At 42.6% G+C, this 23318-nt stretch overlaps 1 protein-coding gene across 33 annotated transcripts in view; it reads left to right on the plus strand.

The window, feature by feature from the left end:
- SORBS1 (sorbin and SH3 domain containing 1) overlaps positions 1-23318 on the plus strand; it is a 137664-nt gene that overhangs the window by 13647 nt on the left and 100699 nt on the right. For all 33 annotated transcript variants that reach the window (XM_061565168.1, XM_061565164.1, XM_061565184.1 and 30 more), the window contains exon 2: positions 19955-20040. The gene's annotated coding sequence lies outside the window, so the exon portion shown is untranslated. The remainder of the gene's footprint in view (positions 1-19954; positions 20041-23318) is intronic.

The raw sequence follows: 23318 nt of genomic DNA on the forward strand, positions 1-23318 counted from the left end.
CTTATATCATGATCGCTTGAGGTGTGGGTCTATGCTTTGTCTGTTATTCTGGTTTAAAGGCCCTTTTGATTGCGGGAAGGAGAAAAAAGAAAGAGTCAATGAAGTAACTGTTAATACAACTACAAATGGCTTTAAGACTAACACAACATCATGCAAGCTAAATTAAAACAATTCTTTGTACATTCCCTTAGTTCTTTAAAAAAAACTATTTTCACCCCCCTTTGTCCAACATCACAACAGTCCATCACGCACACCACACGTGCTCCACATTATATCACAGCAAATCCGGTTGAGCTCGCTATGGGCAACATTGTGAATTGAAAAGAAAACCCCCATTGAGCCCTGTGCGTACGTGTGCCGGCCAATGTATTTATTTACAAACACATTCAGTTTAACAAACACGTTGGCTGAACATTTTGGTGTGAACGTCAAGCCAGATTAGCAAAAGCCAAGTGTTTTTTGTTTGTTTAATGGACTTCAATTTGGGTCATTATGTAGCACAACAAACTACCTACTGTTGAATATTCTCTTAAGAGCCAGCAACATGAAGGAGTGAATGAGATTGGCCAGAGAAAGTGGCATGAATTGGTAGAAAAGACCAACAACTCTACCAACTTGTATGGACGCCATTTATATAAATAAATCACTGCCAATTAACTAAGCGTGGTTTATTTTATTACAATGCTACTCTAGTACAGTACTGTAGTAGGATTACATGCACTAAAATAGAAACGTTCAGTGATTGTTTTAAGGTGTTTATACCGTGACGGTGTAAACTCTGAAGTTGTCAGTAGTATATTTATATTCTTTATTTTGTTCATGAGCATTAAGTTGCTTAACTTAATATAGAATTGGCCAGTTTTAATACAGTGCATGTCAAGAATAATATTGGCACGGTGACCATGGTGGCTTCGGTGTCAGAGCACTGAGCCTGTATAGCTGAGGCCTGGGTTCGAATCCAGATCCAGGAAGCTGACTACGATTTAAACAGGATTATCGAATGTAGCGAGTTGATGATGTCTACCCTCTCACCAATGACTGCATAAAAAACATCACATTAAATCAGATTTTTCGCTTAATTTGGTGTATTGTAGCCTTAACAGTTAATTGTTTTAGTTTGATCGATATGTGCCAATCTTTGCATGGCATTAAAGGGTGTGACTTGTGGCTAAAATGCTATTGAAGGGACTTTAGAAGTAGTTCTGCCATGTATACTTCCATGGCTATTTTTATTACAGGCTGATGGCACTGCTATTTTATTAGTTCTCAATTAAAATGTCTTCGTCTTATGATTCCGAAAGCCCAAAGAAAATCTAATTTGGAAAAATAACATTAAAAAAAACTGCTTTCAAATGTTTATGTAAAAACATCGTTTCATCGTAATTGGGCAGAACATTTATACGGTAATGACAGATAACTTCTAAAATTGTACATTTTGTACTTCTACCCAAAAATACGTGCAATATAAAATTACCTGAGGACAAAAAAGGATGTATAATGATATAGGATATGAAAATGTGCAGGTTACATTACAGTAGTTTATTGTACATAGCTTCGTGTTCCTGTTAAGCAATGCCACTGTTGCGCTGAAAAATGGCAAATTCTAGATTCCATGCAGTTTTTTTAGCGGATGAGGTAAACAGATTGAGAACCTGATAGCATGGTAATGGAGAATTATTGATTCAACTTTTTAAGCCTGCAGAGCATTATGCATGTCCTTGTATATTGTTTCTTTCTTGCACAAATTGAAAAGTTTCCTTTTTGGCACCAGGTAACAGTTGGGTATTATACACACAATTAACTATTCATTGCATATCCATTAAAGTGTTCTCAGAGTGCAATCGTGGAGGCATTTGCAACAGTGTGGCAGTAGTGATCGATTTGGCGTAATATACATTTTTACATTAGTGTACGCTGCTGGCTACAAAGCAAATGCGTTTGTGTTGTCATTCTGGAGCCATGTTATTACTGGTGAGTATATTTCGTGCCGGGCGTGGTTCTGGGTGCCTGTGGGTCCAGCAGTTTGTGGAGGTCGCATTGCAGCTATATAATCTTACGAGTGACACACCCGAATGATGTTTTTTTTTACAAAGCAGCACAGCAAGTGGGTTTGGCTGTTTCTTTACTTTCCACGCTTGTTGCTGTATTGCTCTCCCATATGTTTTGGAGTTCTCCCGTGGTATTATTTGGCACGATGTCCGCTCTTGGAGTTTCTTCAGAAACGGAAGAAGCGCAATGTCTAGACATGTTTACTACTACATAACATTGCCTGAGCAAATAGCATGGTCCATAAAACGGGTGCCTTTTTCTAAAACAAGATTGTTTTTGTAACCAGCAATGTCGAGGTACAAACCCCTCGATGTGTATTCTGGTCGTACCACGTGCTGGTCGTACCACGTGCTGCTCGGCATGACGCGTGTGTGTGTGACGTTTCGCTCCCACGTGGTGTGAGCCTGCCTCTTCGGGCAGTTAATCATTCAAGAAGGAGCTGTCCAGCATTGAAAACGTCACGGCATCACTCTGAACAACAACAACGCTGTACAACCTGAAGACACAAGTTGTTGTCAAGAAAGTGTGCCCGTGTTTTATTTATAGTGTCCTTTAACACCTTTGTGGGGAGCGGTAGTGTAGCGGGTATGGCGCTGCGCTACGAACCTGGCAACGTGAGTTCCATTCCCGCTCACGGCCAACACCAGTGACGATATCTGAACCGGTCCTGTGTCTCCCCTAGGTCGACTCGGCCTCAAATGAGTACCTGGTGTGGTGTGTAAACATCGCCACTAGGGAGACAAAGGAGGCCGGTCGTGGTGCTGGCTTACCCCATCCCCTCGTGTGCCGTGCCAGGCTTCTTAGGTGCGATTCGCTAACAGCACGCGCCCCAGCTGCCTGTTACAGGCTGTATGGGGGATTCTAGATTTGAAGCTTTCGTGACTGCAAGGATTAATACTCTTAGTTCTTCGGTAAAGTCACGTAGGTAAAAAAATTCAATTAAAATTAATTTTAATTTTAAAAAATCACGTTTCGGAGGCAACACAAGCCGTCTTCAGGTGAAACTGTCACAGCAAAAAATCTGTATCAATTTGATACAGATTTTTTGCTGTGACAGAAAGGTCGTGATTTTTTTTATTAATTTTAATTTCATTTTTTTACCTACGTAACTTTACCGAAAGAACTAAGAGTATGTATGGGGGATGTTTGTCTTTTATCACCTTTATTACGTGGGTGTTCTCAGGGACCTGAAGATAACCCTCCCATGAAGCACGAATGCAATTCACATTAATGTTCGCACTGCCTCAAAGACATAAGCATATACACTCGACTGTGTAGGCCTGACGATTTGGGCAATGACCCTTACTCAGCGGAAAAGGAAATACAAATGAACTGGCCCAACATCTGTAGCAATTAATGATTCAACCTGCCTCGTGATGCAATGAACTGCCATAATTCGATTCCAGAACGTACGCACTTGTTTTTAAAACCGTAGTGGTGAATGTAGCGCCTCTAGTGGCTGCAAAGGTCACGGGGAAAGAAAAAAAACACCAATCGATTCTCACACAGGCTTCTCACGGTGCATGTATCATGAGTGGAAGAACCAAAATCAATTTTAATCAATTAATTCCAGTCTTACACGCCTGCCAAACAGAACCGCCCGGAAAACAGCCTTGACATTGACGCCTTCGGCCGAGGAATTCCTGGGTAAATATAGTGCAATAGAAATCCATTAAGTTTTACCCATGGTGTTCTCTAAACACTGGCAATTGCACAGTCTGCAAACGAGCCCTGCTGTTTGGAGGGAGGGAGTGCGATAGTTCTTATTTTTTGCTGGTGGTCATTGCAGCGGCAAACAATAGCCGCTTATTGTTAAGCACGTCATTCGATCTCCACAAGAAAGGGCACTGATGCTACTGCAGGCATAATGCCACTTCTCAATGATATCGTTCTCCCCCGATACAGCCTCAGTATTCTACTATCCGCAGGCCTATGCGCCAACACATTTCCTTGGCGAATGAAACGCGAAAAGACACTAGGCACAGTAATGCGATTGTGGCCATGGAACCCAAATTATGGACCGTATTCGTAACCCACTGCAGTCAGCGCCCCTTCAATGGAGAAGCAATAGCGAAATTACAGAAATTCTCTCCTGAAACCCTAATCATGGCGAGCAGACCTCGACATTGGCACTTAACTCCAGAACATATTGCCGCCACACGCAATAATAGTATAACGACAAAGAAACGACTTCTGCGGTGGGGCCTGGAAACTAAAGCACGTAGAATTCAGATGCTGGCAAACAAATTAGCTTGAGCTGCCTGTGTATTACTCTTAGGTTTTTTCGGTAAAGTCACGTAGGAAAAAAACCCAATAATAATAAAATAATAATAAATTAAAAATAATAAAATTCATGTATTATTATTTAATGTTATTTCTTATTATTTTATTATTATTGTTACTTTACCGAAAAAACCTAAGAGTATGAATCCTTGCAGTCACGAAAGCTTCAAATCTAGAATGCCTGTGTATTGTTTAGAATGCACCAACTGGTTCGTTAACATAAGAATAGGTTTTATCCTATCTGGAAATAAAAGAGGTGTTATGATGTTAAAAACCAAACTGAAACTTTTTGCAAGGTATCATTGTCTGCATTAACCACATGTACTTGTGGCGACCTCTGGTGATGCTTTGGTACTGGCAAGGGAGGTCCCATGATGGTTCGTTAACATTTCCGAATGAACGCGTACGTGTTGCTAATGTCATTCTTATTATGTGCCACTCAGTGCGGCACGAGCATTATATACGTGGCATTAAGACGTTAAAATGTCGTGCAATATTTATTTCGCACCTCCAATTAGCACGGGTTTTCTACGTACTGTGCGAAAGAACTTCAACATACACACATATACACTGATACAGAATACCTATGCCCAGAGCACCCAAAGTGCGGTCAATCTCATTACATCTCTGAAGCTAAGCCGTACGTTGAGCCTTGATAGTGCTTGACAGGGTGACTTCCACGTGCAACAGGTATTAAAGGCTGCAGGGCTATGCTGTGGTAAGCAGAGGGCAGTACAGCTAAATCTATTGTAGCACTGTGCTTCTATGCTCCCATGCCTATGCTCTTTGCCTTCATCGTGCAGCAAGGGGAGTCCACTGTTAATCCAGCAGTGGATTGACAAAGGGCTGTACATGCGCACACGCACACAAATACAGTGGAGATAAATGTGAGATCGGTTACTTTGCCTAATTATAAAGTGAGCACTTAATTATCTGGCTTGTCCCCGAGCATCATCGCAACATGCTCACCAATTCACGATGCGATGTAACCTGTGGCTTTTATCCCAATTTAAAGGTGTGACAACTGTCATCTCCATCATTGCTGGAGTAAACGTGAAGCACGTGTTGAAACGGAACCGTGCGGGGCGGACGTAATCTTCCAAGACTTGATATCCGCCGAATGAACGCACGTCATCACAGAAGGGACGGGTGAAGGACGTGTAAATTTGCAACGCGCTAACGTCGAAGGCGACGGTCCCGTGACAGTGTCTGCAAGCACTTTGAAAGCGGACGCTCGGAGGTCCGGGCGTTCGTCTAAAGTGCGCACGCGGGCCAGTGGCGCTTGTGGGGATGAAACGGGACACCGGCGATGCCTGCCTGTGTGCGGCCTCCCCTTTTTTGAGAGCAGCCGAGGGGAAGAGGCTCAAAGGTCCAGGGGGAGAAGTGATTGGGATCTCTGCCTCTAATGAGGCATTCACACACACCACAAGGAGATTACTGGACGGCAACATCTCCACTGATTGGAAACCACAGTCGAGTTGGTGACATCGGAGCTTTCGAACACGGGGGTACACGCGCGGAGATATGTCACAACATTTAAGCATGTTTCCCATGGATATATATCTTTTTTTAATCTCAGAAACACATTTGAAAGTACGTTATCATATAGAGTGTTGTATTGTCATTTTTGTTTTTAAATAAAATACTTAACAGCCGTTTGTCAATCCCGTGTGGGATGACGGCCTCTCCACACCTTGTCATCTTTAGTGTTGTTTGATCGTTTGTCACCATTCTGACAAGCGCGTAGGTCGGTTTGGTGGGGAGTTCAGGACCGGTTCAAATATCACTCGCCACCGATGTTAGCGGTGGCCAGTTTATTGAACCAAGGTCACTGCACTCGCCCCTGCTCAATGGCTTCACTCTGTAATAATGCATAGGGTACGTAAATATTTCAAATTCATTTGACTATGCTTGAAAGCGATTTGTTAAATCATTCGGTCATATATCTTATTACCGTCGATTGCATCTTTAACTTGAATAAAATATTTTAATTACGAGGAAGTAATGTTTTAATTTTGTTAGATCGGTGAAGCTCTAAGTCGCATTGTAAGAATGGATGTAGCCGCTTAGGGAGTAGGTCATATTTGAGGTGCTGTATTTTATGCTATTTGGTTGTGTAAATGTAAAACATGACTCATCATTTGCAGGAAATATCACGTATCTATTACCCATGAGAGACTATGGCCATATTTTCACATAGCCTGCTGCAAGCAGATGATAGACACATTAGCAGAGTCCAAAAATGAAAATAACAGCTTTTTAAATGCTTCATAAAGCTAATCATAGGTAACTTCTTGAGGACTGTGTTGCTTAATCTATTCATTTGCCCACAAAGGTTAGCTCCAGCACTATCCTCTTTCCATACCTCATTCAAAATATAGGCCCCTAGATTTACATCTGCCACAAGGGGCTTTAAAGGGGCTTTAACACACATTTAGGTCTGACCAAACACACCACAGCACTCCGATGTCACCATGGCACTGGGTTGTGTCACGTGCTGGGAAGCTTCTTCGGGAAACGAATCGATTCCTGGAGCAGCAACGGTACGTGGATCGAAACGTCAGACGTCACGCTGGGAAACACGCGGGGGTACCAAACCCCAGAACACAACGGAGAGCCATCCAGCATGACTGTGACGTTTTGCACAGCAGTGTCACACGCCACCGTGGTAACATCGTAGGGCCAATTAATGCACATTGCAGGAGACTCAACATGTTGTTTTAACTTTTCTAAAGCGTTTCTGAATAAAACTACAACTTGGGAACAGAACAACAAAACACATTTAACTGTTCCCTTTCAAGACCATTGAACAGCAGCACCAAAGCAAATGTATCTAATAATAGGGGTTCCCCCCTTTTTTCTGGCGACAAAACTGAAACCTTTTGAAAGGAATCATGTTTACATTAACCACAATACTTGCAGTCAGAATGCAAAAAACAACAACACTCTGATAATGTATGCATTGTCCTTGAAACTGATTGGTCCACACCAGAGACAGCTTTCCTGAGAGCCTAGTCTCATACGGTGTTCGGCCAGAGGACGCCAAAAGGCGCACAGTTAAAAGACAACGCACTATCAGAGTAATGAGGGCTGGGGTAAGCATCTATATCATGAGGCCTCCTTTGCCAGTACCAAAATATACTAATAGGGTTTTCCCCCTTTTTTCTGGCGACAAAACTTAAACCTTTTGCAAGGAGGCCTCATGATGCAAATGTATCTAGTTTACTATCAACCAAAGGCGTTGTTGAATGGCTCATTTTTAACATTTGTTGCCGTTCCAAAATATTTGTTGTAACTTTTTTCTGCAAAACGCTTTACTGAAAAAAGAAGAAGAATATAACTACACAGTCTCCTCTGTCCAGTACACAGGCGTTGAATTGACATTTTCGGAGAGTGTACCTCACACGTGTTTTGGAATGTAATAATTGCAGCACAGGGCCAGAGCCAAGTCCCACACCGGTGATTGCAGCTGGCTACTTATTGACAGACATCGCATGTGTTTCTGGGTCAGCAGGGCAGCAACTCCCCGCAGGTCTTGCCGGTATTGTTAGAAGAACAATGAGCTTCCTGTATTCATTGAGTGCATCACGTTGGGTTAAAAAAAAACATCTCATGGCTGATGAAGGTCAAACACAGCTACCGCAATCATTTTCTTATCTCATTTCTGTTTAAACGCTTTCCAACCAAGGTCAAAATAGTTTAAGCTGACGGTCTGTCTCTTTTGTGCGAAATGAGGATGAACAATAACGCTCAGAAATATGATCTAATGTTAAAAAATACTTGATAAAGTTGAGTTGCCATGTTGGGCAGCATAAAATAATCCATGCGTATGAATTATTTTTTACTGTTTATTTTTTAAGTTAGAAGTATGATTGATCTAATTTGATAATAGCATCATGGTTCTTTGCCACTGGTATATTATTTGTAAGATGCGCAATCATTTTGGGTAGTTTGACCAATGTGAAGACATTTTTCCATTTAAACTTTGCCTTTTTCTGCCATTAGCTTCAATAAATCGTAAACTTTATTTAATGCAGGTGAGAGTCCATTGAGACTAACGTGTCTATTTCAAGGGATAACTGGGTCTCAATGCAATTTGACAAATGTTAATTTTACCCCTGGGACATCGCATAGGAATGTTGAGGCACATCTTAAATTACTTTATGCGGATTTCAAGATTGAAATAATAAACTACGTGGACTTAGTGAGAACTACTTTTCGAATTCTTTGAGGAAAAAAAACTCCAAACAGTGCATTCATCTCCACATTTATAACGGAAGGTGTTCAGTGGGGGTAGAATATTTAACCCTCAATCGATGAGATGAATTGTTGCAATTCAGGGTCATTACTATTCAGGAATACAATAGTTTTACATTTGTGTTGAATAGTACTTCTGGTGGCTGGAGCGGTGACATGAACTCAATACGTCCAGTGCAAGCATCGAAATAATAGATTCTTAAACACATGCTTAGATGTGCATACGAAGAAGAATATATATTGATCGAATCAATATTGTTAGATGAATTGTTGCATTATTCCAGTCGTATTATAACCAGTAGCCAGTCCTATTATAACCATCAAAGCATGAGGCAAAACATAATTCTCACCTAAAATAAAGCCCAAAGCTAAATGGAAAACATGCAATCTACTGTTGCACAGTATTATGAGCATCTGTATTTATGACATCGCCGCAATGAATGATGGTCAAAAAAAGATGGAAGTTTTAATCCGAGGCACTTTGTGCACATTGGTCTTGAGATTGAAATGTTGCGATGTAGACCCAGCTTAAAGTTTCCCAACCTTTTATGGTTTACCTAGAATCATCTACTTTCAATGTAGCTGCTATCCTGGAAAATATGTAAGTCTTTCCCGGGACATTAATAGTACCAGTTTTTTGTCAGTTGTGTAATAATACTCCAATCAAGACAATCCATTTGCGTGTAGTTATCCCCGCTTCTGGTATTGTGAGATATTCTTCTTCCTGCCCGTGATATGCCCCATTTTTTTAAAGCTCCTTCATGAGACATTCTCCTTCTCCCACACTTCCGAATGGCACAGTTGGCTACGTACGGTGTAAAAGAAGTTCAACATACCTAGATACATATAACCTGGTCGTGAAAACCCAACCCTCATCCTGACAATTTCAACACTGTAAAACTTCGGTTTGTGGAACAAAAAAAATGTGCTACTGTGCAGAAGATGTTATCACATATCTTAAGGGGATGAATTATCCATAATGGGAATTTCTGAAAAGTAATTAAGTTGGTTTTGACCTTTGGCAAAAGTCGGTTTCACAAGGACCCCAATCTTGCAACAAATACTGGCATTCCAGTGGGAAGCTGAAAAAACACTCCACCATTTCCAGTTTTGGATTGTAACTAATAAAACCTTACACAGTAATACACTAACATTTACAAGTGCATTACCTATTTAAACGCTAACCAAACATTGTAAGATGCCCTCTATAAACATGCCCTTGGTTTGTGCTATATGGTTTTGGTTGACCTATTCAGCGACGCATTTTCGCATGTATGAGAATAGGTTTTCCCCTTTTTTCTGGCAACAAAACAGGTGCTAAGATGTTATAAAAAAACAGGTGTTACGATGTTAAAACACCAAACTGAGTGTGTGTTTGTTACTTCGGAGCCTATTTTCAAGAGACTAAGGTTTTAGTCAATTGTAAACCAGGCAACTTTTTAGTAATCAGCATAATAATTCACAGTCCGCAGTCTATGCCCTGCTGGACAAAGGCCTCCCCATGCAATTTCCTCTTAAACAAATCCAGCGATTGCCTAAAGGACCAGTTAGTTCCTCTAACTCCCTCCCATCGCCTCAGAAGTGCCTCCTTATTCCTACAAAAAATTTAATTTGCTAAAACTTTGTTTGGTAAAGTTTTTTTTTGCTGCTCTATGTTTCTGGAACATCCTTGCAATTAATCTGCAGCTTGGTTCCCTCCATTCACTCCCCATTCTTTATTTTCCTATTAAACCAAAATACAGAATCATAATATTTATTTTTAGTGGAGGAATTCAATCGGATATATATAAATCTCTTTTTCACAGACGTCCAGTAAAGGCGGGTCAGAGCGATACAACAACTCAGAGCGTGATAACAACAATGCAGAGAATACTTGCACCTGAACCTAACCTTTTCTGTACCTCTTGCTCACATATCATAGCACTTTTTTGTATTCGTGTGTGTTTCGTTTAGGACCATTAAATACCTAATTTGTTGTGCAATATTATTTTAGGACCATGTCCTCATTCTCTCTAACATTTATGTTTTTGTTCCTGTAAAGTAGCTGAGAAACTGGCTAAACTAAAATTCAATGTCTGATACAGAAGGTTGTTTTTTTATATCATACTTCACCATACCGGCCAGTGTGAGCTGGTGTAGAGGTTGAGATGGGGGAGGGTTGGAGGAACGAGGGTACATCCCACGACTGTTTCAGATATCACTTGGCACTGCTGTTGGTCAGGACCAGAAATTCAACTCATGTCAGCTGCTCATTACACAGTACATTAACCACTGCACCACCGCTCCCCCCCCCCCAGGTATATGTGCCACGTACGTTGAGCACAGCACCCATTTGTAGTGTTTGAAAGGCCTACACAATTTATTATCTTCGATCGTGGATGCTTATGTTTACATTAAATATTAAATTTCTCCGAAATGTCAATAACAATAAAGCTGTAAACCCAAATAAACGATGGAGGAAAGTAGTACCACCATTGTACCAATGCAGTTGATTTAAGTACAGGTCTGTTATTCATTGGTGTGCGATGGGTTGAATATTTTTCCTGTACTTGGGTTCTTGTGATGCGGTGGTTGATAAGCTATGGTTGCCCTCTTTGCCTCATAACTCATTTTGTTTGTAACAAACTCAGGAAAACAAACGCAGCCATTTTCAGATGAGTAGTGGTGATATAGAAAAGAGGCCATGAAATGAATATACGTATGGAAATGCTATATTTTATTATTTGTAAAGGCAATTGAAAGCGCGACTACACATATAGTTGTAATGTATCAAACACTTTACGTTTTGAATATTTGCTATTTGTTTGCAAGTTTGTTCCAAGCCATAGCATGAGTTCGTTCACATGTGTGCACCCCGTTATTTCGCTTGTGAGCATTCGACCCACCGATTTTCGGCACAATGATAAATTATCACGACCAGGCAGACCAGAGAATCATCTGGCTGGATTTTCTCATCCTTCACGTTGGTGTCGGACATGGCTGGCAGTATGCCTGGACATTTGCTTCACCATTTAATTGCACTGTCACAGGGATATACCATGTTGTTTTTCATGGTCGATTGCTGATGTGTTTATTTTGCGTCTGCGTGTGTGTGGACAGAGCGTGATGATACAGCGTTGTACATCCCTGACATTGGGTGTCAACGCCCATGAGGTCATTACCTCAGTTTTTGAAGTTAAGCACGGCTCACTATTAACAGTTTTTTTGTTCACTAATTATGGATAATGTAAGTGTCAACTAAATGTTTGCTGTTTAGGATGTGTGCTCAGCTGCTGTAAACGATTCTATAATTCCCTCCCCCACTGGGCATGGACTTACCCTGGCCATATTTGGGTGATATGTGCTTGCCAGCCATGTGACCTGCTCACCACTGGAACTGCTTCGAACAGCGGAACGACTGGAAAGAATTTGCTGCGTAAACAGCCAGAGTCTATAATAACAGAGCAACGTGCAGTTGCATATTTTGCAACAAGTGAATTAAAAGATGTCCGTTTTGAAACTATTCATTCTGGAATTTGGAGGGTGTTTCCCAAAAAATGTGATTCGGATTTTTATTATTTAATACAGCACGTGCGAGGTAGTAAATGTTTGAGAACAAGGGTTAAAAATCTCGCCCCGACCTTATGTTAATGCCTTGTTACTAATTACCACTGGTGGCCAAACTTACTGACCCTTCCTGCCACAAGCTGAAATATTTCATGGGACCGAGAAAGCCACAAGACGCACCCGACTGAGTGGGTAACGTCGGTTGGTCATGTGACTGACTCGCTTGTGTTCGTTGGCTGTGGATTTTTTGAATATGTTAAAGCCTGCAGAAGGGTCCCTGTTTTTCCTGTTTTGAATCGAGTTATGTTTCAAAGTAGAAAAAATGCATATTTCCTGAGCCGCACTTGACCTGCCTAGGAGCCACATTTGGCTCTTGAGCCCTGGGTTGGCCTCCACTACTTTAGGACTAGCTGTACTACCCGGCTTCGCCCGGGACTTGTATCTACCACGGCCGGCCGCCTTTGTCTCCCCAGTGGCGATGTTAATACGCTACAGTAGTTAAGTTACTCGTTTGAGGCAGAGTCGACCTAGGGGAGGTTCAAATAATCGTCACCGGTGGTGGCCGTGAGCGGGAATCGAACTGGGTTTGCCGGGTTGGTAGCGCAGCGTAGCGTTAAGCACTACACCCACCGCTCCTCACACACCACACACGCACAGACACACACACAGACACACACACAGACACACGCAGACACACACAGACAGAAACACACACACAGACAGCACGCTAACCACTACACTACCGCTCCCCACACACCACACACGCACACACACAGACACACACACAGACACACACACAGACACACACACACAGACACACACACACAGGCAGCACGCTAAGCACTACACTACCGTTCCCCCTACACAACACACGCGCGCGCGTCCATAGGTACACATACACGCGCTTGCTGCAGACACACACGACTTTCAGGGTGCATACGGCAGTAAACGACAGAAATAATAAAGCGGCAATGCTGTGTAAGGAACGCCTTAGACCCGCATTATACATTTGTGTAATGCGAGCGTAAACACACAAACACACACAAACACATCCACAATACACACACACATACATGCAGACACACAGACAGACACATAACACACATACATACACACACATACAAACACAGAAACACATACACACACATACATAGACACACACATACATACACACGAACACATCCACAGACGTACATACACACATACATACAGGCACGCAGACATACACATAAACACATACAAATAAACCCACATACATACACACACACATACATACACACAAACACATGCACACACATACATACACACATGCATACAGACACACAGACATACACATAAACACATACACACATACACATGACCCGGCTTCGCCCGGGACTTGGATCCACCACGGCGGCAAAACCGACATACATACACACACAGACATACACACAAACACATACACACACATACAAACACACATGCATACAGACACACAGACATACACATAAACACATACACATGACCCGGCTTGGCCCGGGACTTGGATCTACCACGCCCAGCCGCCTTTGTCTCCCAAGTGCCGATGTTAATACGCCACACCAGTTACTCGTTTGAGGCTGAGTGGACCTAGGGGAGGTTCAAATAATCGTCACCGGTGGTGGCCGTGAGCGGGAATGGAACTGGGTTTGCCGGGTTGGTAGCGCAGCGTAGCGTTAAGCACTACACCCACCGCTCCTCACACACCACACACGCACAGACACACACACAGACACACGCAGACACACACAGACAGACACAGACAGACACACACACACACAGACAGCACGCTAAGCACTACACTACCGCTCCCCACACACCACACACGCACACACACAGACACACACACAGACACACGCAGCCACACACAGACAGACACAGACAGACACACACACACACAGACACAGACAGCACGCTAAGCACTACACTACCGTTCCCCCTACACAACACACGCGCGCGCGTCCATAGGTACACATACACGCGCTTGCTGCAGACACACACGACTTTCAGGGTGCGTAAGGCAGTAAACGACTGAAATAATAAAGCGGCAATGCTGTGCGAGGAACGCCTTAGACCAGCAACACATTTGTGTAATGCGAGCGTAAACACACAAACACATACAAACACATACACACACATACATACACACACATACACACAAACACATACACACAGACATACACATACACACAAACACACACATACATGCACACAAACACATACACAATACACACACACATACATGCAGACACAGACAGACACATAACACACATACATACACACACATACACACACATACATAGACACACACATACATAGACACACACATACATACACACATACATAGAGACACACAGACATACACATAAACACAAACACACATACACATGACCCGGCTTCGCCCGGGACTTGGATCCACGATGCCCCGCCGCCTTTGTCTCCCCAGTGACGATGTTCACACACGACAGCAGTTACGCTTTTGAGGCTGAGTGGACCTAGGGGAGGGCCAGGTCCGTTTCAAATAATCGTCAGCGGTGGTGGGCGTGAGTTGGAATCGAACTGGGGTCGCTCAAGCAGCTTAATGACTGTTTGTACAAAGAACATATAAAGAATCGATTATAATAACCAGGCAAGAGTCCACATTATAGACTGCCAGTACACGCACTCAGCTTCATAAGCAGGCTAGAGTGTACATGATAGAGTGGCAGTACGCTCACCGAGCTTAATAAGCAGGCTACAGTGTACATGATAGACTGGCAGTACGCTCACCCAGCTTAATGAGTATTTGTACAGTGAACATTAAAGTAATCGATTGTTGGCGCGTTGGGTTTAAAAGTAATATTAATAGCACACATTGTGGTGGGGGTGTAGTGAAGAGTAGGAAAAACTTTGATGAATTTACCTCAGAGTGGCGTGGTGGGTGTCGAGGCCTAGTAGCGTGCAAAGCCTGCGGCCTCGCCTAAAATTGTCTGCTTGGAAGAGGCAGGGTACGGGTGGCGTTCCTTCCCCCCCCCCCCCCCCTAGCGCTCCAACAATACTGTGTAATGGCTATTATTTAATTAAATACGGAGCTTATGAAAGTGGCGAAGGCGTGGCTAGCCGTTGGCAGGGGCAACTGCCGTCCAATGAAACTGCAGCCCTTGGCGAAGGCGTGGCTAGCCGTTGCCAGGTCCAATGAAAGCGGCGAAGGCGTGGCTAGCCGTTGCCAGGGGCAACCGCCGTCCAATGAAAGTGCGTATGGGCCAAAGTCCACACACACACACACAGACAGACAGACATGAACGATTTTATATATATAGATATACCGGTCATACAACAAGCATATTTACTATACATCACAACACGTGTAAGTACCGGTCATACAACACGCATATTTACTATACATCACAACACGTGTAAGTACTGGCAATATATTTGACACTGTGCCTACATTTAAGAGCCCATGTTGACATTTTATCCAGTGGCAGTCGTATGCTGTGGTTGTCGTCAGAGCATGCTGGGACATTTCTGGTAGCCTCACACGCAAAGGCGGATGCTTGGAGTAAGAGCCATTCATTTTGGATTAAGAGTACAATTGCATGACTCTTTGGGATTTTTTAAACGTTTTATTTCAGTTCTTTCCATTCACAGAGCTGTCCCTGTTTGCTCTTACACTTCCATACTGAGTATATGTATACACAAGATGCTCGCACCGTTTCCACCCACCCCTTCGTGTGCATGTATTAGCATGGTTGGCTACATACGGTGCGAAAGAAGTTCAACATATACGTACGTAATTTAAATGTGTGCCTACTCATGGCCAACAATACCTGGGAGAGTATTAAACTATTAGATTATTTGGGTGCTTTAAATTTCCACGTGATAAGCCACTTTGTTGTGGCCAGATCACTTATGAAAAAGAGCTGTATAGATCAGTGGGCCTTACCTGGTAAAATAAAAAAATAAAAAAAATTGTTTTTGTTGAGGATGCAGCCCTAAAATATTCACTGTTCCCGTGATCAGATGGAAGATCGGCACAAAGCAACAAGTTACATTCGTTCACAGAAGGTTGACATTGATACCTTAGTTTAATAAGATGTTGCACTTCTTGTAAAGGTCACTCAAGAGCCTAAAGCGTGTATCCCAAACACATCATGCTGGGTATGTTGGGTCCAGAATTTTTATTGAAAACTCGAATAAACTATGGTTTTTTTTAGTCGGATAGTGAAATCACTTCCACGGAACTTCTTGGTTTAGTCACAAGTGCTAAAAACCACAGTGATATTCTCCTGTCGTCTTCGTCATAAGGTACAAGGTTATAGCTGTCTCGGTGGCATTTACCGGTACTTACTAATAGGGGTTTTCCCCTTTTTTCTGGCAACACAACTGACACCTTTTGCAAGGTGGAAAAACCCTATTAGTATATTTTGGTACTGGCAAAGGAGGTCCCATGATGTTACCGGTACTTGTTTTTAGGGCTCAAGACTGACTCATGGTATTTCAATAAAGCTCACGTATCTGTTTGTGACTTGTTTTGAGGCCCTCTTTTGTTTCCCCATAGTGACCCTGGCACCCGGGTGTTTGCCGTTCCAGTGGTTTTGTCCGGGACTGAATGTCTGTCTGTAAATAACAATTATCGATAGCCATTATGTACCAAATTTAGCGAAGGGTGTTTACACTTATCTGGGCTACTCCTGCCAGCTGTGTATGCTGCACAAGGAAGCCCATCGCATGTTTTCTTACTTAATGTTGGGCTAAATGTTTATTTTGTTTGCTTCGTGTTTACAAGAGCCATACTGTTTGCTTCTTTCAAAATAAGCAAGCGATCATTACAACCGTTTAACTACTGTATTTTCAACCAAGCTGATGTATAGGATTTCAACTACCGTCGTTCCAACATCGTTTTTCTTTTTGGTTAGTTCGATGAACCCCTCTTATTAAATATTGTCCTGCTGTTCCTAAAATGTTTCTTTTACTGTAAACTAACCCTCATAACATTGGATATATTTCTCAATTGTTATTCCGTATGAACTGAGTAAAAATAATAGCGTCATGCGCTATGAACCTGGACACCCGACCATGACTAACATCAAGTGGCAAGTGATGTCTGAACAGGTCCTGGGCCACGTAGCATCGTAATATATTCATGCAGTTGAAATAAATGACGGGCTTATGCCACACACATGGCGTTTCATAATATTTTGCCTTTATAAATTAATGTTTTTAAACACCATGTGTTCAGCTTGGGGTTTATGTGTTTCTGTGGCAATGGGGTGTCCGTGGTGTTCCCACCGAAATAAACTGCATTAATTGACTGTAGGCACATTCCAAAGGCTTTCCTCTCACTGGGAGGCAGCAACCCACAAAGATGATTTACAGGCACTTGGGAGGGTCCGTGTCCAAAACAAAAGTCCGAGTATCGTATTAAACGGCGGCACACGTTTAAATCGAATCTAAACGGGATCTTGACTTACGTAGTTTAAGGAAGCACTTCTGTTGTGTTTCGACTAACCAAATAGAGGTGGTAACAATGCATACATTAATCCATTGACATCGATTATTACCCATTCGTACTGCCAGGATTTAAGAAACTTGCCTATTGATTCATCTGCCGCATCGGGAAGTCAAACCGACGACCCAAGTCCAGTGTGCCAACCATTTACAAAAAATGAGAATAGATTCTGTTTAAAGCAATTTACTCTTGACTTAAAGCTTCAGTGACTCCAGGAATTCATATTCTTTAGGTTTTTCGGTAAAGTCACGTAGAACAAAAATAAATTAACAAAAACTACGACGTTTCGATCACAAAACGGTGCGATCAGGATGACGATTGCTTGTGTTGCGATCGAAACGTCTTAGTTTTTTTGTTATTTTTTTTTCTTTCTACGTGACTTTACTGAAAGACCCAATGAATAAGCAATTTACTGTATGAAAATGACTGGTGTCATATAGGGATCACATGTTAACCGAAATCATGAATGATTTACGACCTCCTTGCCTTTCGGTGTGAGAAGTCCATCTAGTACTGTCCCTCCACTGCCACTCTTACAAACATCGCTGTTATGTATTTAACCATTTACAAGTAGTGACGGAGAAGTTTTTTTGCCAAGCTCTTTAATGGTACGTTATGATTTTGTGTGATTTAAAACCATTTCCAGCAATGCTAGTACAGAAATGTGCTTTATCTACCACTGACTATAATTGAGATGATGTTCAGTGATGTATTAAAAAAATGAATGTGCCCTGCACCAATTTAACACATTCCAACGGAGGGAGCTGGTACGAACGTTGGGTTGCTCGGTCAATGGCCAGGGTCAACGGCGGCGTGGTGTATTCTGCAAATATGCCCGACTGTGAGGGCGGGCACAAGCCGGCATGAGTAGGTTAAACGTTGAGTTTTATAAGGGCACCACGGGGTGACCAGCCCCTCCCCACCCAACCCCACCCCTCCCCACCTAGCCCCTCCCCACCCTCCCCTCCCCACCCAGCCCCTCCCTGCACGACGGACGGACACAATAATCCCCTGTGGGCTGGTGTAACCAGGAGGTTCCTACCAGTATGAAAGAAATGTCACGCAGCATGCACTAATTGCCCCTTAACATGCCAACTGCAAATGCAGTTACTCCACAAACAGGTGACATTTTTTGCCAACATAGCAGTCCCTTGAATTGAAACAAGGCAGGTATTCTGTGCTGGCTGCTGGCTTGTTTACGTTGATCAGCTGCCACATATTGTGCTGCATTGTCAAGCCAGCGTGTTTTGTCCAGCCAGCGTCATCACTCTCAGATGAATGCAACAATTCCAATGGGCTTCCAGAATGGAGCTTTTGTGGCTCTGGAAAACAAATAATTGCACAGTCATATTATTATACACACACAGACGCACACACAGACATACACACATGTGAGACTCTACTTTTGCTAAGAGCTCTGCCCCATTCCTTCCGCATAAGTTGCCGGCACAGAAGACTCGGCGTTTGGAGTTTAGCGAGTTGTGGAGCGTGTGCCGTGTGTTGGCTGTCACTCACCTGACGAGTTCGCATGGCCAGTCTCCCACCCTCTGGGCTTCACGGCGTGGTGGTGTGGCGGTGGAGGCGAAAGCGCGAGAAGAGGCGTTTATTTTTCACGACACTTTCCAGTAAATAAAAGTTTCCGCAGGAGCATGTTGAGAGCGTTTTGATATTTAATGCAGTGTTATTTACTGCATGATCACTTTGTGTGTCTATTGCCTACCATATTCTAAATATTATTTGCATCTGTTTTTTTCCCTTTACATTAATATGAATAATATAAGATTAATATAATATAATTCAGGTACATACTTTGTTTTTATCATCACAGGCTTGTACTATGACTAGCTGTAAAGATAATCCATATTTTAGTTTTTTATATATTGTTGATGCCACCACAGTACTGGGGTTATGTATGAAATGAAAACAAATGGTTCAAGTATTTTATTTTTGGATGGTCAAATGTACGAATTCGCCTGCCAAGTGGAAATTTTTGAAATAGTCCTCCATGCAACATATTATGAATTCTTCCAAGACAGTCTGTATGTGTTTCCCAGACTTTTGTTACAATTGCGAGGGCAAGGTTTAGCATTTTTTAACCCTCACAGTTTTTTGTGAATTAAAATTCTGTTAAGCAGTTAATTCGTGCTACGCAGGTTTAATTTTTGGACCGTATGTATGTTGAGCTTCTTTCGCACAGCACGTAACCAACCGTGATAAAGTCGTAGGTGCTTAAAACGTGCTTTTTTTACTTGCGCGTTTACTGCTGCATAATATATAAATAATGTCGGGTTATTCTGCTGTGTTTTTCAGAAGGAGGATTTGGCAGAAAACGGTACTTGGTGTGCATCTCGACATTCTTCTTCAGTGGGAGTCTGATATTTTAAAGCAACATCTGGGTAAGTACGCCGCTTTATCCTGGAATGTAGGACATGCAACCAGTACTCGAGCCTCACATTCTCATTTAGATGTGCAACATTATTGAAGTCTTAACTGTACCATAACAAAAATTTATTCACTTGTACATTTTGTTTGTGTCTTTGAAAAACAACATTCACTTCTGGTTGGACTTTTATCACACTTTAAATTAATATGGTAAGAGGTAAGTGAATAATAATAAATTGTGCTGTTGTTAATTGCAGTAGTGCATATACATTGGAACATAATTGATTGTGACAACACATTGGTGGCAAAAAATGTGTCGCAGATATATCTAGCTGGGAGGCCCAATTTATTTGGGTGCTCCTCCCTGAGAGAGTGAATGTGAAGTTGACGGTGTGATTTCTACAGAAGTCTAATCATTTTGTTTGGAAATTTTAAAAGCGTACCATGTTTTGTGTGCCACCATGGTGTGACGGTTAGAAAACTGGGCCTTTTTAAATTCAAAGGTCACCAGTTCGATCTCCTGACACAGCTGATGAAACAGAGGACAAGGTTCTTAAATCTCCCTATGTCTATGCACCCAGCAGTTCGAGTGTTGGCAGGTCACGTTGTGGGGAAGTAAAAATGTTGGTACTCGTAACACACCTCCGATCAGCATTGGTTGGCTACGCACGGCGCGAAAGACGTTCAACAGAAAGACACCCTAGACTTCTGGCAAGTGTAAATGAGTAGGCCAAATATCCTCCAGAGCTCCTATAATGGAGGCCCTTCTGCCAGCAGTGTTGTGGCCAAGCGATTCTAGGGCTGCACCTATTACCTATTAATATATTTTGTAAAGTTCAATATCCGACCTTTCACGAGGAACATTTTTTGTTGCATCAAAGCCCAAATCCTATGATGTATTTGAAATGATATATGTTTCCAGGTAGTCCCCTACTTACGATGGAGATGCGTTACGACGACCCCATCGTAAGTCAAAAGTATCGTAAGTCGAAGATGGCCTAGCCTACCCAGGAGTCTTAAAGAATGGTGATAATTTAGCAAAACAGAGCAATTAACAGTACCGTACTGTATAAACTATATACTTTATGTATTTATTAATTACAATACTGTATTGCACAGTAAAATGTAAAGTAGAAAAAACAAGGTAAATTCTTAGCCTACCTATATGAACTGCTATTTAATATAAAGTTTTTTCAGGAAACAATCCTATCTGCTATAAAAAACTTTTAACATGCATCGAACGTATCATATCGTGGTAACCCTAAAATGAAATCGCTAAAGCTACGTATCGTACATGCATTGAACGTATCGTAACGTATCATATTGTACTGTACTCGCCAAGATTCTGTCCGTCGTCTGCATACTTGAATGATGTTAGGTTGTTGATGGCAATTTTGTCGTATCGCTATCGCCATCGTAAGATCGAAATATCGTAAGTCGGACCATCGTAACTCGGGGACTACCTGTATATGTACCACTGTCTCCTTTGGAGGAGAGCGCTAATAGGCTCTCAACTGTAGAAAGGGAATTCAATGCAATGATAATTAATTAAGTTGTACAGACACGAAATATATATTGCTCATAGATGTGTGGTATTTAGATGAGTGCATCAATTGCTAGTCGAATGCTTTTTCATAGTGTTCGGGAATCTAAGGAGGGGAGCATGGGGGTGATCGCACCCCTCTCTGCGCCTCCCTTCTTGAGACCCCGGAAATTGCATTTTTTATTGATTATTACAATAGAAAGTAAATGAGATGTTTTTTTTATTATTATGCAGAGCCCTGTTGAAATAACTTCATTATTTCGGGACCGCCTACCCCCTGGGAAGTTTCTAGATCCGCCTCTGATTCATAGTCTACAAAGGCTCGGCGTGATGGTAATTGAAATGTATTATTCTGCTGAATGGTATGGATGTGGTCTATATACAGAAACATTTCCAAAACCCTGCTTGCTCCTGTGGTTGTTTGACCTCTTGTGTTTTCGTTATTCTGCTTCCATATATATGTCAAGCACTGTACAAATATCAACAAAAAAACGGATTACTGTATTATATATAAAAATAGAACAACAGTGTGCACTTAACACACACACCTCGAATACTGCGAACCAAAAGCGTCGTTTGGTGCTTCGTTATCACTTCATACTATACGTATTATTGGCATAGTAGTACAGTAATAAACAATATGGTGACAAATTTAGTTCTATTTCCAATGGAGTCTGCAATATAATAAGGACATTCTGGCCACTCGTGGCACTTACGGGAACCAGGCCTGGCCGTGCTGATTCAGGATCTAATTTAGTCCGCATGCACAGCTGTCCTCTCTCACAAACCTGATAGCACGGTAAACAAAACGGCATGACTTCTGGCATGCAGCACAGGAAGCCGTGGCTGCTGGCCCTCATTGAAGCTCCGAGCTGCAATGACTCGGAATGCGAGCGAGCGGCACGGATACGTGGCACGGCCCCGTCGCTCAACCCGCGGGCTGCTGTTGCGTGTCAGGGCCTCTGATCCCGACATTTATTGAGCAAGGAGCGGTACACGCCATAGGCGCGTGATCTGTGCACACGTCGACGCATTCCCAGCGTGGGTGAGATTGCCGACCGATGGCGAACTCTTACGCGTCTCCGAGCCGCGGTGCTGACGGGGCGACAGAGGCTTGAGATTAATTGCTAAGAGCAGGTTTTTTTTTCAGTTTTCAGTTTCAGTTTATTTGGTATAGCCCTGTGAGCCATTCGGCTCGAGATGTGCGAGCAGAGGCATCGGCTGCCTTTTTATGTCTGGCGACTATACACCCGCACCAGGTAAGCACTTCAGGTTAAACCTACCTGGGTAGTAGCTCTTCTCCACTGTGCAACCTATCTGCGCCAGGGCCATGCCAAGCCAGCTTGGCATGGTGCAGGTGCCAGGTTGATTTTCCACTACAGAAGCTGAGCCGTGCTGCTGATGTCACGTGTAGATGACGAGCACTGACGCTCGCCATATACCGAAATGTGTGCAATGAATGTGTCATTGGCCCCACCCCTGCTTAGCCCAGAGCAACATTCAAATATATTGTGAGGTCATCATATCAAAGTTTGGATAAGGGTTTTCACTCGTTACATAGCCCAGTACAAAAAACACGAGTGCCGTTTGGGTCTCGCGCTAGCTTGGCTCACATGTGCCAGTCGAAAATGAGTACTTGGAGAGCCAAGTACGAGTGCTGCCATTATTTGATGGTGGTGTGTGAGTTGTCAGGAATTTAATTCTGGGTGACGGGAATCAAAGCGCAAGGCATCAGCTACTTCAAGTCAA

Source organism: Lethenteron reissneri, chromosome 34 (genome assembly GCF_015708825.2).
Source record: "Lethenteron reissneri isolate LAM-NWPU_2019-01 chromosome 34, ASM1570882v1, whole genome shotgun sequence".
Taxonomy (NCBI): Eukaryota; Metazoa; Chordata; class Hyperoartia; order Petromyzontiformes; family Petromyzontidae; genus Lethenteron; species Lethenteron reissneri.